Source organism: Zea mays, chromosome 8 (assembly GCF_902167145.1).
Source record: "Zea mays cultivar B73 chromosome 8, Zm-B73-REFERENCE-NAM-5.0, whole genome shotgun sequence".
Classification (NCBI taxonomy): domain Eukaryota; kingdom Viridiplantae; phylum Streptophyta; class Magnoliopsida; order Poales; family Poaceae; genus Zea; species Zea mays.
The window spans coordinates 155,952,422-155,966,859 of NC_050103.1; positions in this window are offsets into that span (position 1 = coordinate 155,952,422).

Below are 14,438 nucleotides of genomic sequence, written 5' to 3' on the forward strand. Positions count from 1 at the left end.
TTAGTGGAGGATTTGGATTTAACCTTCTTCTTTTTGCCGTCCTTTGCCATGAGGCACTTGTGGCCGACGTTGGGGAAGAGGAGTCCCTTGGTAACGGCGATGTTTGCGGCGTCCTCATCAGAGGAGGAGTTGGTGGAGCTCTCGTCGGAGTCCCACTCCCGGCAAACATGGGCATCGCCGCCCTTCTTCTTGTAGTATCTCTTCTTCTCCTTCCTTCTCCCCTTCTTGTCGTCGCCCCTGTCACTATCACTAGATAATGGACATTTTGCAATAAAATGACCGGGCTTACCACATTTGTAGCAAACTTTCTTGGAGCGGGATTTGTAGTCCTTCCCCCTTCTTTGCTTCAGGATTTGGCGGAAGCTCTTGATGATGAGCGCCATTTCCTCGTTGTCGAGCTTGGAGGCGTCGATGGGTGTTCTACTAGATGTAGATTCCTCCTTTCTCTCCTTCGTCGCCTTGAATGCGACCGGTTGTGCTTCGGACGTGGAGGGGCCGTCAAGCTCGTTGATCTTCTTTGAGCCTTTGATCATCAATTCAAAGCTCACAAAGTTTCTTATCACTTCCTTGGGAGACATTAGTGTGTATCTAGGATTACCATGAATTAATTGAACTTGAGTAGGGTTAAGGAAAACAAGGGATCTTAGAATAACCTTAACCATCTCATGGTCATCCCATTTCTTACTCCCGAGGTTGCGCACTTGGTTCACCAAGGTTTTGAGCCGGTTGTACATGTCTTGTGGCTCCTCCCCTTGGCGAAGTTGGAAGCGACCGAGCTCCCCCTCGATCGTTTCCCGCTTGGTGATTTTGGTCACCTCGTCTCCTTCGTGCGCGGTCTTTAGCGTGTCCCAAATCTCCTTAGCACTTTTCAACCCTTGCACCTTATTATACTCCTCTCGACTTAGAGAGGCGAGGAGCATAGTTGTGGCTTGGGAGTTGAAGTGTTGGATTTGGGCCACTTCATCCTCATCATAATCTTCATCCCCTACGGATGGTACCTGTACACCAAACTCAATAACATCCCATATACTTTTGTGGAGTGAGGTTAGGTGATATCGCATCAAATCACTCCACCTAGCATAATCTTCACCATCAAACGTTGGTGGTTTGCCTAATGGGACGGAAAGTAAAGGTGTATGTTTAGGAATGCGAGGATAGTGTAGGAGGATCTTACTAAACTTCTTGCGCTCATGGCGCTTAGAAGTTACGGACGGCGTGTCGGAGCCGGAGGTGGATGGCGACGAGGAGTCGGTCTCGTAGTAGACCACCTTCCTCATCTTCTTCTTCTTGTCACCGCTCCGAAGCGACTTGTGTGAAGGGGATTCTTTTTCCTTCCCCTTCCCTTTGTTGTAGGACTCTCCCGATGGAGCCTTCCCGTGGCTTGTAGCGGGCTTCTCGCCGGTCAACATCTCCTTCTTTGCGTGATCTCCCGACATCACTTCGAGCGGTTAGGCTCTAATGAAGCACCGGGCTCTGATACCAATTGAAAGTCGCCTAGAGGGGGGTGAATAGGGCGAATCTGAAATTTACAAACTTAATCACAACTACAAGCCGGGTTAGCGTTAGAAATATAAACGAGTCCGAGAGAGAGGGCAGAAAACAAATCGTGAGCGAATAAAGAGCGAGACACGATGATTTGTTTTACCGAGGTTCGGTTCTTGCAAACCTACTCCCCGTTGAGGTGGTCACAAAGACCGGGTCTCTTTCAACCCTTTCCCTCTCTCAAAAGGTCCCTCGGACCGAGTGAGCTTCTCTTCTCAATCAAACGGAACACGAAGTCCCCGCAAGGACCACCACACAATTGGTGTCTCTTGCCTTGGTTACAATTGAGTTTGATCACAAGAATGAAGGAAGAAAAGAAGTGATCCAAGCGCAAGAGCTCAAATGAACACGACAAATCACTCTCTCTAATCACTAAAGCTTTGTGTGGAGTTGGGAGAGGATTTGATCTCTTTGTTGTGTCTTGTATTGAATGCTAGAGCTCTTGTAAGTAGTTGGAAGGTGGAAAACTTGGATGACTTGAATGTGGGGGTGGTTGGGGGTATTTATAGCCCCAACCACCAAACTTGACCGTTGGTGGAGGCTGCTGTCGACGGGCGCACCGGACAGTCCGGTGCGCCACCGGACACTGTCCGGTGCGCCAGCCACGTCACCAGGCCATTGGGTTCCGACCGTTGGAGCTCTGTCTTGTGGGCCCGCCTGGCTGTCCGGTGGCGCACCGGACAGGCCCTGTAGGCTGTCCGGTGTGCCACCCGCGCGTGCTCTGCTCCTCTGCGCGCAGGCGCACATTTAATGCGTTGCAGTCGACCGTTGCGCGCGAAGTAGCCGTTGCTCCGCTGTCTCACCGGACAGTCCGGTGTGCACCGGACACTGTCCAGTGACTCACCGGACAGTCCAGTGAATTATAGCGGAGCGGATTCCCGAAGCTGGCGAGTTTAGAGTTGCTCTTCCTTGGGGCACCGGACACTGTCCGGTGGTACACCGGACACTGTCCGGTGGTACACCGGACAGTCCGGTGAATTATAGCGGAGCGCCTCTGAGAATTCCCGATGGTGTTGAGTTCAGCTTGAAGTCCCCTGGTGCACCGGACACTGTCCGGTGGTGCACCAGACACTGTCCGATGGCACACCGGACAGTTCGGTGCGCCAGACCAGGGCACACTTCGGTTGTCCCTTGCTCTCTTTGTTTGAACCCTTTTCTTGGTCTTTTTATTGGCTTATTGTGAACCTTTGGCACCTGTAGAACTTATAGACTAGAGCAAACTAGTTAGTCCAATTATTTGTGTTGGGCAATTCAACCATTAAAATCAATTAGGAAATAGGTGTAAGCCTAATTCCCTTTCAACTACCAGAAGTTGCGATCCACTGCTCTGGTCATTGCAGCTACGACCGGGGGCCAGGGCGACCACAACAAACGCCCACGGCCGCAAAGGGGTAGCGACGCCTCGTGCCCTGTACACCCCAACGGTCGCCACAACGCCGCGGAGTGCCGCGGGATCATTGATTTCACGAAACGCGTCAGCGAACGCATCAGCGAGCGGCGTGAGCAGTCTTCCAAGGATGGCTCCCCGCCTCGTCGTCGCCCTGGCAAGGAAAAGGTTGATGACGGCGAGGTAGCCGCGGCTGAGCGAGACCTCGGATACCAGTCACCCGAGGGGGACCTAAAGGACGTCTTCACTAGAGACTCCCACTCCGATGGCGACTAGACGAACCACCGGCGGGACCCCATGTCCCCCGGCCTACGAAGCTGAAGCCTGCCTTCCTCCGGAAACCATTCTGGGTCCCCCACGGGTCCAGACTTCTGACAGGTTTATCCAGGAGTGACCAAGGCCAAGGACGGGGGCTCCTTCGTCAAACGCAGATGGAAACCCGGGGTCGGGACCTAATCTTACGGAAGTACCAAACCAAATAAGGGCTCCGCAACACTCCCCAGGTGGGAAGGACCCTTCAAGGTAACGGGAATACTCCGACCCGAGGGCGACTGTCTAGCTACGACTGAAGGAGTACCTCCCCCGGTGCTGGAACATCTCTGTAAGTTCTATCTATAAAGCAAGTCTGAGGGGTCAAGTTGTTTCTCTTTTGTAACTAGGTAGCGCATACATGTACGCCAACCCAGTGGGGTCTGTCCCCATAAACCCGGCCTGTTGGTCCGCACACATGCATGATAAAGTTATAAAGGAAAACTACCCTCTCAGATGCGCCTCTATGATAGTATTGTCTTACTGCTCCATGGTCTTACCTTGCAGTCTTCTGGATGTTATTTTACCTAACCCACCCAAGCAGTTCTCGTTCCATCAAACATAATGACATCCGAATTGGACAGCCAGGCTTGCAGGTTAGGACCTCTTCGCGAAAGCAGGAGGGCCCGACAGCCTGGGGGCCAGTTCTAAAGAATGGGAACCCGTTCCATGGGGTGGTCCGGAGCCTGTGTGGCCGCTTAGCCTGGTCCCGTACCCGAAATCCTGCACACTCCACCGCTCCGTGACGGGTACCCTAGTACTTGGAGCTATAAGTCCTGTGGGTCCGACAACCTGGGGTCCGGAACTAGAGAAGAGATACTTGTCTCTTAGAGTGGCCCGGAGCCGTGTAGCCGCTCAACCTGGTCCCGTACCATGGGCCTACATGCTCCGCCACTCTGTGGCGGGTGTCCTAGTACCTAGAACCACCATCTAGGGAGTCCGGACGCACAACTTGGCTCCCCCAGACTAGACCCTGCAAGTCCCGAGCACGTATCAAAGGATGGCTAGTGTCAGATGACGGGTCCTACGGGTGTATTACTAACGCTCCTTGGCTAAAAGCTGTGTACAAATCCAGGTCTCGGAGAGGCTCCCTCCCGAGAATTGTTGAAAACTCTTTCAGAACACGCTGGTATCCAACCTCGACACATCAAGCCTGCTTCCCAGGCGGGGTCCAGGTACCAAGGGGACTCAACACCACAACATCTCGCACAGCAGGAACATGCGATACACAGATAAGTGTTAAATACTGATTAGTAGACAATATTTATTACTTTACAAAAACAGGGGAAGGCCTGGGGGCCGGTTCTAAAGAACGGATGCCCGTTCCATAGGGTGGTGTCACACCCGGTTTTAGAAGGCAAACCGAATGCGAACCATGTACGTGCCAGGATCAGTTATTCACGTACACAGCAGTTACATAATATGGACATCATCACACAGTGCTCAAAATAGTATTAATAAGGGAAATAGTCGATTACATCATACGTCTGAGACGTCCATATAGTTCTTACAATAAATCAAAGTGCGGAAGAGAAACGTAGATAACACGGCCTTCACAGGCAGCCGACTGGGGGTTGCCGCTAACCCACACCTAGAACTCGTCGTAAATCTTGGAACTCCTGGAAGTCTCCTTCCACAGCTTCATCTTCTCCTGAGCAGTGGTTGCAATGCTGACAACCTGGGGGGGGGGTTTGGTGTGTAGAGCAAGGGTGAGTACACATCAACATACTCAGCAAGCATCCTGTTTGGCTGTAGTGGACTAGCTTTATGTGGGGATAAGTCAAGCAGTTGCTTTTAGTTGGTCAGATTATTATTTACTAGTAGAAAGCCAAGTTTTAGCATTAACCCAAGTTATTAGCCCGATGTACCCTTTCCAAACGGAAAGAATACCACTTACCAGCACCATAATCGTAACCAGAACCATCAATCTCATTGCCACCTGTACCACAATGTCTCTGATCAAGTACCACTAATCACTGGAGCTCCCTTGGCCGCTCATAACCGCGAGCACGGCTGATATATCAGTTTCATAACACTCTGCAGAGGTTGTGCACTTTACCCACAAGCCGTGATTCCCTCTCTGGCCCGGGCTTGCAAGACCCTTATTCACTCCCGAGGTGAATGGCCAAGGATTCACTACGAAGCCTTTACAAAGATTCCCCGGGGCTGTAGCCACCCGTTAGGTTTCCTAAATGCACCGCACTCCTCCCCAAGGGACAAATCAACCTTGGCAGAGCGAGCCGCATACACCGAGCCCCATTGACGGCACGACGGCTAAGTGAACTACACCCCGGATCCTCTAATTATTCAGCTAAGGGCACCCCATTCCACCCTCATGGTTGCACTGTTTTCCCGGGCGGTCATCCATAGAATAGGTCCTTACGGAGAGGCACTCGAGAAACCGCTCGAGCCCCCTTGAATACCACAAGTACAACATCATAATAAGAGAAGGGAAAACAGCGTATCATAGATAATCACATCATGTTCATTGATTAGAGTTGAGCAATAGCATCAGACTAAGTAGTAATAATCCGACCCAAATAGGTAAACAAGGACATGGATAACAAAAGCTAGTCAATCCTTAGGTATAAATGTGTAATGCGGGAGGTGAATTAAAGAATGAATAGGACAGAGATAGGTCAAAGGACACTTGCCTCCACCAAACGACTGCTGCTCAGGGGCTTCTCCTGCGAATTCCTCGGGCTCTTCGACCGGATCGTTCTCTATGCGAGCGCAAACACACATACATACATCCACATATTTAATACAAAAGAACAGTACACCATATAAGATAACAAATAAAGCGAATATGCATCAGGTATGACGTTCGACAACGCATTTGTTATGGTTAGAAAGAAACGGGAAAGGTCTCGCAGGGGGTTAAATCTTATGCACTAATGACACAATTGGTTTTTAACAACATAATTCTGTTATATATATTTATATATACTGATGGAAACCTAATCACTTTTAGTTGATCAACATTGCACAGGGTAAACAATTAACTACGTGAATCAATAACATAACGGAATTTTAAATTAAACTTCCTATTTTCCCATAGCATGAACAGTGATTAGCCTACTTAAAATACAGTAATTATGATCACAGAAAGTAAATAAAATTAAATAAAAAAAATAAAAAAACAGAAGGGGGGGGGGCGGTTGAACCGGCCCTAGGGCGGTTGAACCGGCCCTAGGCGGGGCGCGGGCGCGGGCGGGGCTGGCCGGGCGGCTGAGCCGCTGAGCCGGCCGGTTGAACCGGCGGCCAGGCGGGCGCGCGGGGGGGGTCGGGCTGGGGAGGGCGGGTGGCGCAGGGGGCGGCCGAGCCGGCCGAGCAGGGGGCGGGGCGGCCGAGCCGCAGGGCGCGCAGGGGCGCGGGGCAGGGCGCGGGGCAGGGCGCGGGGCGGCCGAGCGGCCGAGCCGGCGGGGTGGGGCGGGCGGCCGAACCGGCCATGGGGCCGAGCGGCGAGGGGAAGGGGAGGGAGGAGAGGGGAGAGAGGGAGAGAGGGAGGAGGGGGGGGGCTTACCGGCGTCGGGGATCGACGGCGAGGGGCGGCCGGCGGCAGGGGGCGGCGCGGCAAACAGGGGGCGGCGGCGGCTACCTAGGGCAGGGGGCGGGTAGGGGGTAGGGGCGGCGGCTTAGGTGGGGAGGGAGAAAATGAGGGGGGGAGAGGGAGAGGGTTAGGGAATAAGGGAAAGAGGGGGGGGCGGCTGGGCCTTCCAGGCCCAAGAGGGGGGGCGCGCAGGGGCCTGGGCCGGCCGGGGTCGGCCCACGGCGCGGGAGAGAGAGAAAAAGAGGAGAGAAAAAGAGAGGGAGAAAAAAGAAAGAAAAGATCTTCTCCACATTTTCGAAATCCGATCTTTCTACATGAATGCAATTGCGCTTTCAAAGCAATCAAAAGAAATGCAAGGTTCGGCATGGTGCATCAAACAACATAAAGTACTTAGGGTTTTCTTACACGGGAAATCCAAACCGAATCCCGCTAGAACTTTGGAAAAGGTCAAGGTTTAGCGAAGGGAAAAAGAAAAAGAAAAGGTAACGCCCGAATTTTGGCGAGTAAAGAAAAGAAAAAATTCAACTGCAAAATTCGGGGCGTTACAAACCTATCCCCCTTAAAAGAATCTCGCCCTCGAGATTCAGGGTTGGCTAGCAAAGAGCTCTGGGTACTTGGCCATCAGATCATCTTCACGCTCCCAGGTTGCTTCTTCCTCAGAGTGGTGATTCCATCTGACTTTGCACATTCTGACGGTCTTCCTTCGGGTGACTCTATCTGCAACCTCAAGGATCTGAGCTGGCTTCTCAACATAGGTCAAGTCCTCCTGGACCTCCAGACCTTCCACTGGCAACTGCTCTTCCGGCACACGCAAGCACTTCTTCAACTGAGACACATGAAAGACATTATGCACAGCAGACAAATTCTCTGGCAAACTGAGCTGATAAGCCACTTCTCCTCGTCTTGCAAGAATCTGATACGGACCAATGTAGCGGGGTGCTAGCTTGCCTTTCACTCCGAATCTTCTGACTCCTCTGATCGGTGACACTTTCAGATAAACAAAGTCTCCGACTTCGAAACTCAGCTCTCTTCTTCTTGTGTCTGCATAGCTTCGCTGCCTCGATTGCGCTATCTTCAGATTCTCTCGGACCATCTTGATGTTCTCTTCGGCTTCAAGCAGAATATCTGGCCCAAACACCTGCTTCTCTCCAGGCTGATCCCATTGCAACGGAGTTCTGCAACTCCTTCCATACAGCGCTTGAAACGGTGACATCTTCAAACTGGCCTGATAACTGTTGTTATAGGAAAACTCTGCATAAGGCAATCGCTTGTCCCATCCGGACTGATCTTGCAACGCACAGGCTCTCAACATATCTTCAAGGATTTGATTGGTTCTTTCAGTCTGACCATCTGTCTGCGGGTGATAAGCTGAACTGAAATTCAGATGCGTGCCCAAGGCTTCATGCAACTGCTGCCAGAAATGAGAGGTGAACTGCGTTCCTCTGTCTGACACTATCTTCTTTGGCACACCATGAAGACAAACGATCCGAGACATATACAATTCTGCCAATACTGCACTGTTGTAGTTGGTCTTGACAGGTATGAAGTGGGCTGACTTGGTCAAACGGTCCACTACTACCCAAATGGAATCGTAGCCGGCTCGAGTGCGAGGCAATCCGACTATGAAATCCATACCAATTTCATCCCATTTCCACTGAGGGATCTGCAACGGTTGCAACAATCCAGCTGGCCTCTGGTGTTCTGCCTTAATTCTTCGACAACTATCGCACATAGCCACATGCTCTGCGATTTCTCTTTTCATTCCGTACCACCAGAATTTCTTCTTCAGATCCTGGTACATCTTCTCACTGCCAGGGTGAATCGAATAAGCTGTCTCATGAGCTTCCTTAAGAATCAACTCCCGAATAGACTGGACATTGGGAACACACAAGCGGTCTTTGAACCATACCACACCTCCAGCATCTTCTCGAAAATCTTTGCCTCTGCCATCTAGAATCAATCGCCGAATCTCACTGATCTTCTCATCATTTTTCTGCGCTTCTTTGATTTCGCGCTCCAAGGTAGGTTCCAATTCAACTGTGACTCCTCGCGAATTGTTCAGAAATCCGAGACTCAACCTGTCAAACTCTTTGGCCAACTCATAAGGCATCGGGCGAGCGACCATCAGATTGACTTGACTCTTTCTGCTCAAAGCATCTGCCACTACGTTCGCTTTGCCTGGATGGTAATGAATCTCCAACTCATAGTCTTTGATCAATTCTAACCATCTTCGTTGCCTCATGTTCAACTCTGACTGAGTGAATATGTACTTCAGACTCTTATGGTCTGTGTAAACATCGCATTTCTGTCCATACAGATAGTGCCTCCATGTCTTCAGTGCGTGAACCACTGCTGCCAACTCTAGATCATGGATTGGGTAATTCTTCTCATGAACCTTCAGCTGTCGGGACGAGTAAGCCACAACTCTTCCCTCTTGCATCAACACACATCCCAAACCTGTGTAACAAGCATCGCAATACACCGAGAAGGGCTTGTGCACATCAGGCAAGACTAGGACAGGCGCTGTAGTCAACTTCTCTTTCAGCGCTTCAAAGGCCTCTTGGCATTTCTGGGTCCACTTGAACTCAACCTTGTTGCCTAGCAACGCTGTCATTGGCTTCGCAATCTTCGAAAACCCTTCAATGAATCGCCGATAATATCCGGCCATTCCAATGAAGCTCTTGATTCCTCGAGCATCCGTTGGCGCTTTCCAGTTCAGAATATCTGCCACTTTCTTCGGATCCACAGCCAATCCTTCTTTGTTGATTATGTGACCCAAGAACAGGACTTCACTGATCCAGAACTCACACTTGCTCAACTTTGCATACAACTGGTGCTCTCGCAATCTCTGCAATACCATCCTCAAATGATCTGCATGCTCTTCTTCACTTTGAGAATAAACCAGAATGTCATCAATGAATACCACCACGAACTTATCAAGATAATCCATGAATACACTGTTCATCAAGTTCATAAAGAATGCTGGCGCATTGGTCAAACCAAAAGACATCACTGTGAACTCATATAAACCATACTTGGTAATGAATGCCGTCTTCGGAATGTCCGAAGGTCGGATCCTGAGCTGATGATAACCTGACCTCAGATCGATCTTGGAGAACACACTGGCTCCTCTCAACTGGTCGAACAGATCTTCTATTCTGGGCAAAGGATACTTGTTCTTGATCGTGACCTCATTCAAAGCTCTATAATCGATGCACATCCTCTTAGTGCCATCTTTCTTCTCCACAAACAAGACAGGGGCGGCCCAAGGCGAAGTGCTTGGCCGGATGTAACCTTTCTCTGACAGCTCATCAATCTGCTTCTTAAGCTCAACCAACTCTGGTCCAGATATTCTGTAAGCTCTCTTAGAGATGGGGGCGGTTCCAGGAAGAAGCTCTATAGCAAACTCAACCTTCCGCTCTGGTGGCATACCCGGTAAATCCTTTGGAAACACATCTGGGAATTCAGACACAACCTTAATACTCTCAATTGGGTCTGCTTCACTGCTATCGACAGCCATCTGATAACAACTTCCTTTCTTTGGCTCAGGCGGGACTAACTCGGTCACCACTTCCTCTCCTAGTGGGGACACCAACTTGATTGTCCTTTTATCACAACTGATAACTGCCTGATACTTATCTAGCCAATTCATCCCTAGGATGACATCTATTCCCTGAGTACCCATTACTATAAGGTTGGCGGGAAACGCTATCCCCCTTATTTCCACACTTATATTCAAACAAATGCTATCAGCTCGAACTCTACCACCGGCTGAGTCAATTTGAATGGGGGTTAACATGGTAGTAGTTGGAAGATTATGTGCTTCTACCCATGATGCAGTAATGAAAGAATGTGTTGCTCCAGTATCAAATAACACTTCTGCAATATGGGAGTCGACTGGGAACATACCTACTATCATGTCGGGGGTCTCCTGAACTGCTTCAGCCTCCAAGTGATTCAATCTTCCATGATTATAGCGCTGCTGAGAGCGATTGCCTGCTCCAGGCTGTGGCACATTCTGCTTTGTTGGGGCATTGGGGCCTGACTGCTGCTGGGCTGCCTTCTTCGGACATTGCATCACCCAATGGCCTTGCTCTCCACAGTGGAAACATGCCCTGTTTCCAACCTGAGCTGGTGCTGCCTGACTGTTCTGCTGATTTGCTGGGGCAGGAAGACGAGGTGTTTGCTGATTCTGCTTTTGAAACTGACCTCCTGACTGATTGCTCTGACGGTTCTGGTACTGATGCTGAGGATACTGCCTTTGGAACTGCTGATACTGCTGACGCTGCTGATGCTGCTGAGATGGACGCTGGTTCTGCCTGAACTGCTGAGGTTGATTGCCTGAGAAACGGGGACGGCTGCTGCTCCCAGGCTGGGGTCCACTGATCTTGCGCTTACGATCTTCCATCTCCTTGCGCTTCCTTTCTGTCATGATTGCTCTGTCAATCAGGTGCTGGAATGTCGGGAAGGTGTGATTCATCAGCTGATACTGCAGAGGGTCAACCAAGCCTCTCAGGAAACGGTACTGTCGCTTGGCGTCGGTGTTGACATCTTCAGGAGCATAGCGAGACAATTGCAGAAACCTGTCTCGATACTCACTGACAGACGATGACCCTTGCTTGAGGGCCAGGAACTCCTCCTTCTTCACTGTCATCAGACCTGCAGGCACATGGTACTGACGAAAGCTACCTCGGAATTCTTCCCAGGTAATGGTGTCGGGGTTGGCATGGGTGGCGAGGTAAGACTCCCACCATGACTGGGCTGCTCCTCTCAACAGACGGGGACCATACAAGACTTTCTCCCGGTCATCGCACTGAGCGGTATGCAACTCCCGCTCCACAGTGCGCAGCCAATCTTCAGCATCCATGGGGTCAGAAGAGTGAGCGAACGTTGGTGGATGACCTCTCATGAATTCAGCACGCTTGTCTCTAGGCATCTGAGGCATCTGAGGCTGGGGTGGTGCTTGCTGCTGTTGCTGCTGCTGCTGCTGCTGAATGGCGGCCAGAGTCTGACCGATGGCTTGAACTGCCTGAGTCTGCATCAGAAACATCTGCTCGATCGACATCGGGGGCGGGGGCGGCAGGTGCTGCTGCTGGGGCACCTCATCCTGCGGAGCGGCTCGCTCCTGCTGAGCACGCCTTCCTCCTCTACGCCTGTTCTCTGACATCTGCAGAACGCAACCACACATCAGAACTGATCTGGCAAAGCTTGCAGCATAAGAAAAGAGTATAGAATTCTCCAACAGCACTGAACAGATGAGCATCTTCACTGATCTCCAACACAGACCACACAGCTTCTCAGATAAAGAGGAAAGGAGAATAATGGGTTTCCCAACTATATAACTAACTTTATTGACATAGTATGTAAACCAAAATGCAGGGGATACCCACACTCTGGTGACAATCATTACAAAGATCCAAATCAAACATAGTTCATCATGACAAACATAAATGCACAGGATATAGCAAACTACCCTGTCTAACTAAAACTAACTAAGACCGAGACTAACGCTAAGACTGAAGCTTCCATGTATATATTTATTTCGTATTAATTACAAGATCCAACTCTAACGATCTATGGTTCTAGGTTTATCTTGGTCTTGCAGGCGGGATTGCCATAAGACTGGTGTCCACGCTGAGGTGAGCGGTACGGGTGCTGAGTCCCAACGGGAGCGGGGGAACCACCGTCCAGAAAACGACGTTCCGCGCGCTCAGCCCGCAGCAGGGCGATCTCAGCACGAGCCCTACTCAGCTCGTCTAATGCATGGTCCAGCTCCGTGTTTAGCACGGCGGCTAGGTTGACTGTGCTGCTCAACCTAGGATTGCCCTCACCGACGGGTGAGACAATCACGCCTCCTGTGCTGCCAGATGAACGGCGGGGGTAATACTTCAGGTCAAGACCGTCAGCTGCCCCACCGAAAACCGAGCAGTAGTGCGAAAGCGCACGCCGTGCAGCATCTTGCATGGCTGCCTCAGCTGAGTCCCGCTCAGAGATAGAATAGTGCTCTGAACAGGCCTCTGCACCCTGGAGACTGTCCTCCGGGCAGCGCACCAAGCAAGTTGCCTCCCAGCGGTCCGGGTAGACCCCGCGACTATGCTGGTAGACCACACAGCGATACTCGACGGACCAAGTATGCCGGTCAAATGCCCGACGTAGCAGGGTGTCGAGCGCATCATGGAAGTGACACCCGCGAGCAGCGTCGCGAGTGATGGGTCGAGCAACCCATCCTTCCGGCTCAGGGTTAGCAGAGAAGTCGGTGTCGTGGCTCGAGCTGTCGTCGCCTCCTCCGTCGTCTGGGTCTCCTCCAGCAGCTACTCCAGAGGCTGGGGCGCCCAGTGGTGGTGCAGGGGGCGGCTCCAGAGGAAGCACAGGGGAGCAGCTCCTCACAGACTCTATCTCCTGGTGGAGCGAGAAGGAAGAGCTCTGCTGCTCCTGTCGTCGACGTTCCTGCTCCTCACGCAGGCGATGGTGTAGTCTCTCCAAGTGGCTGGACTGTCCGGCCACAGGACGGCGAAGCGGACGCTCAGCAAGGCGGGAGGGTAAGAAGGGGATGACTGACTTTCGTGCAGTGTGTCTAAGTCGAGCCATCTACAAAAGACATCGCAAGCAAAAGGGTGAGAACAGAATTAATATGACCAGCAAGTAATGAATCATAAATAAATGAAGGATCAGAATAAAACATAATTTTCAGCAAGGTATAATATGTAGTAGAACATAGGTTTGGTCAGTAGGACCAACTTTTGAAGGGATATCAAAGTCAAGGAAGAGACAGAGGTCTATAATCCTTAGAACGGCCATTCTACTCTAGGTTAGCGGTCCTACAGTCAGCACGGCTTTGATACCACTTATGTCACACCCGGTTTTAGAAGGCAAACCGAATGCGAACCATGTACGTGCCAGGATCAGTTATTCACGTACACAGCAGTTACATAATATGGACATCATCACACAGTGCTCAAAATAGTATTAATAAGGGAAATAGTCGATTACATCATACGTCTGAGACGTCCATATAGTTCTTACAATAAATCAAAGTGCGGAAGAGAAACGTAGATAACACGGCCTTCACAGGCAGCCGACTGGGGGTTGCCGCTAACCCACACCTAGAACTCGTCGTAAATCTTGGAACTCCTGGAAGTCTCCTTCCACAGCTTCATCTTCTCCTGAGCAGTGGTTGCAATGCTGACAACCTGGGGGGGGGTTTGGTGTGTAGAGCAAGGGTGAGTACACATCAACATACTCAGCAAGCATCCTGTTTGGCTGTAGTGGACTAGCTTTATGTGGGGATAAGTCAAGCAGTTGCTTTTAGTTGGTCAGATTATTATTTACTAGTAGAAAGCCAAGTTTTAGCATTAACCCAAGTTATTAGCCCGATGTACCCTTTCCAAACGGAAAGAATACCACTTACCAGCACCATAATCGTAACCAGAACCATCAATCTCATTGCCACCTGTACCACAATGTCTCTGATCAAGTACCACTAATCACTGGAGCTCCCTTGGCCGCTCATAACCGCGAGCACGGCTGATATATCAGTTTCATAACACTCTGCAGAGGTTGTGCACTTTACCCACAAGCCGTGATTCCCTCTCTGGCCCGGGCTTGCAAGACCCTTATTCACTCCCGAGGTGAATGGCCAAGGATTCA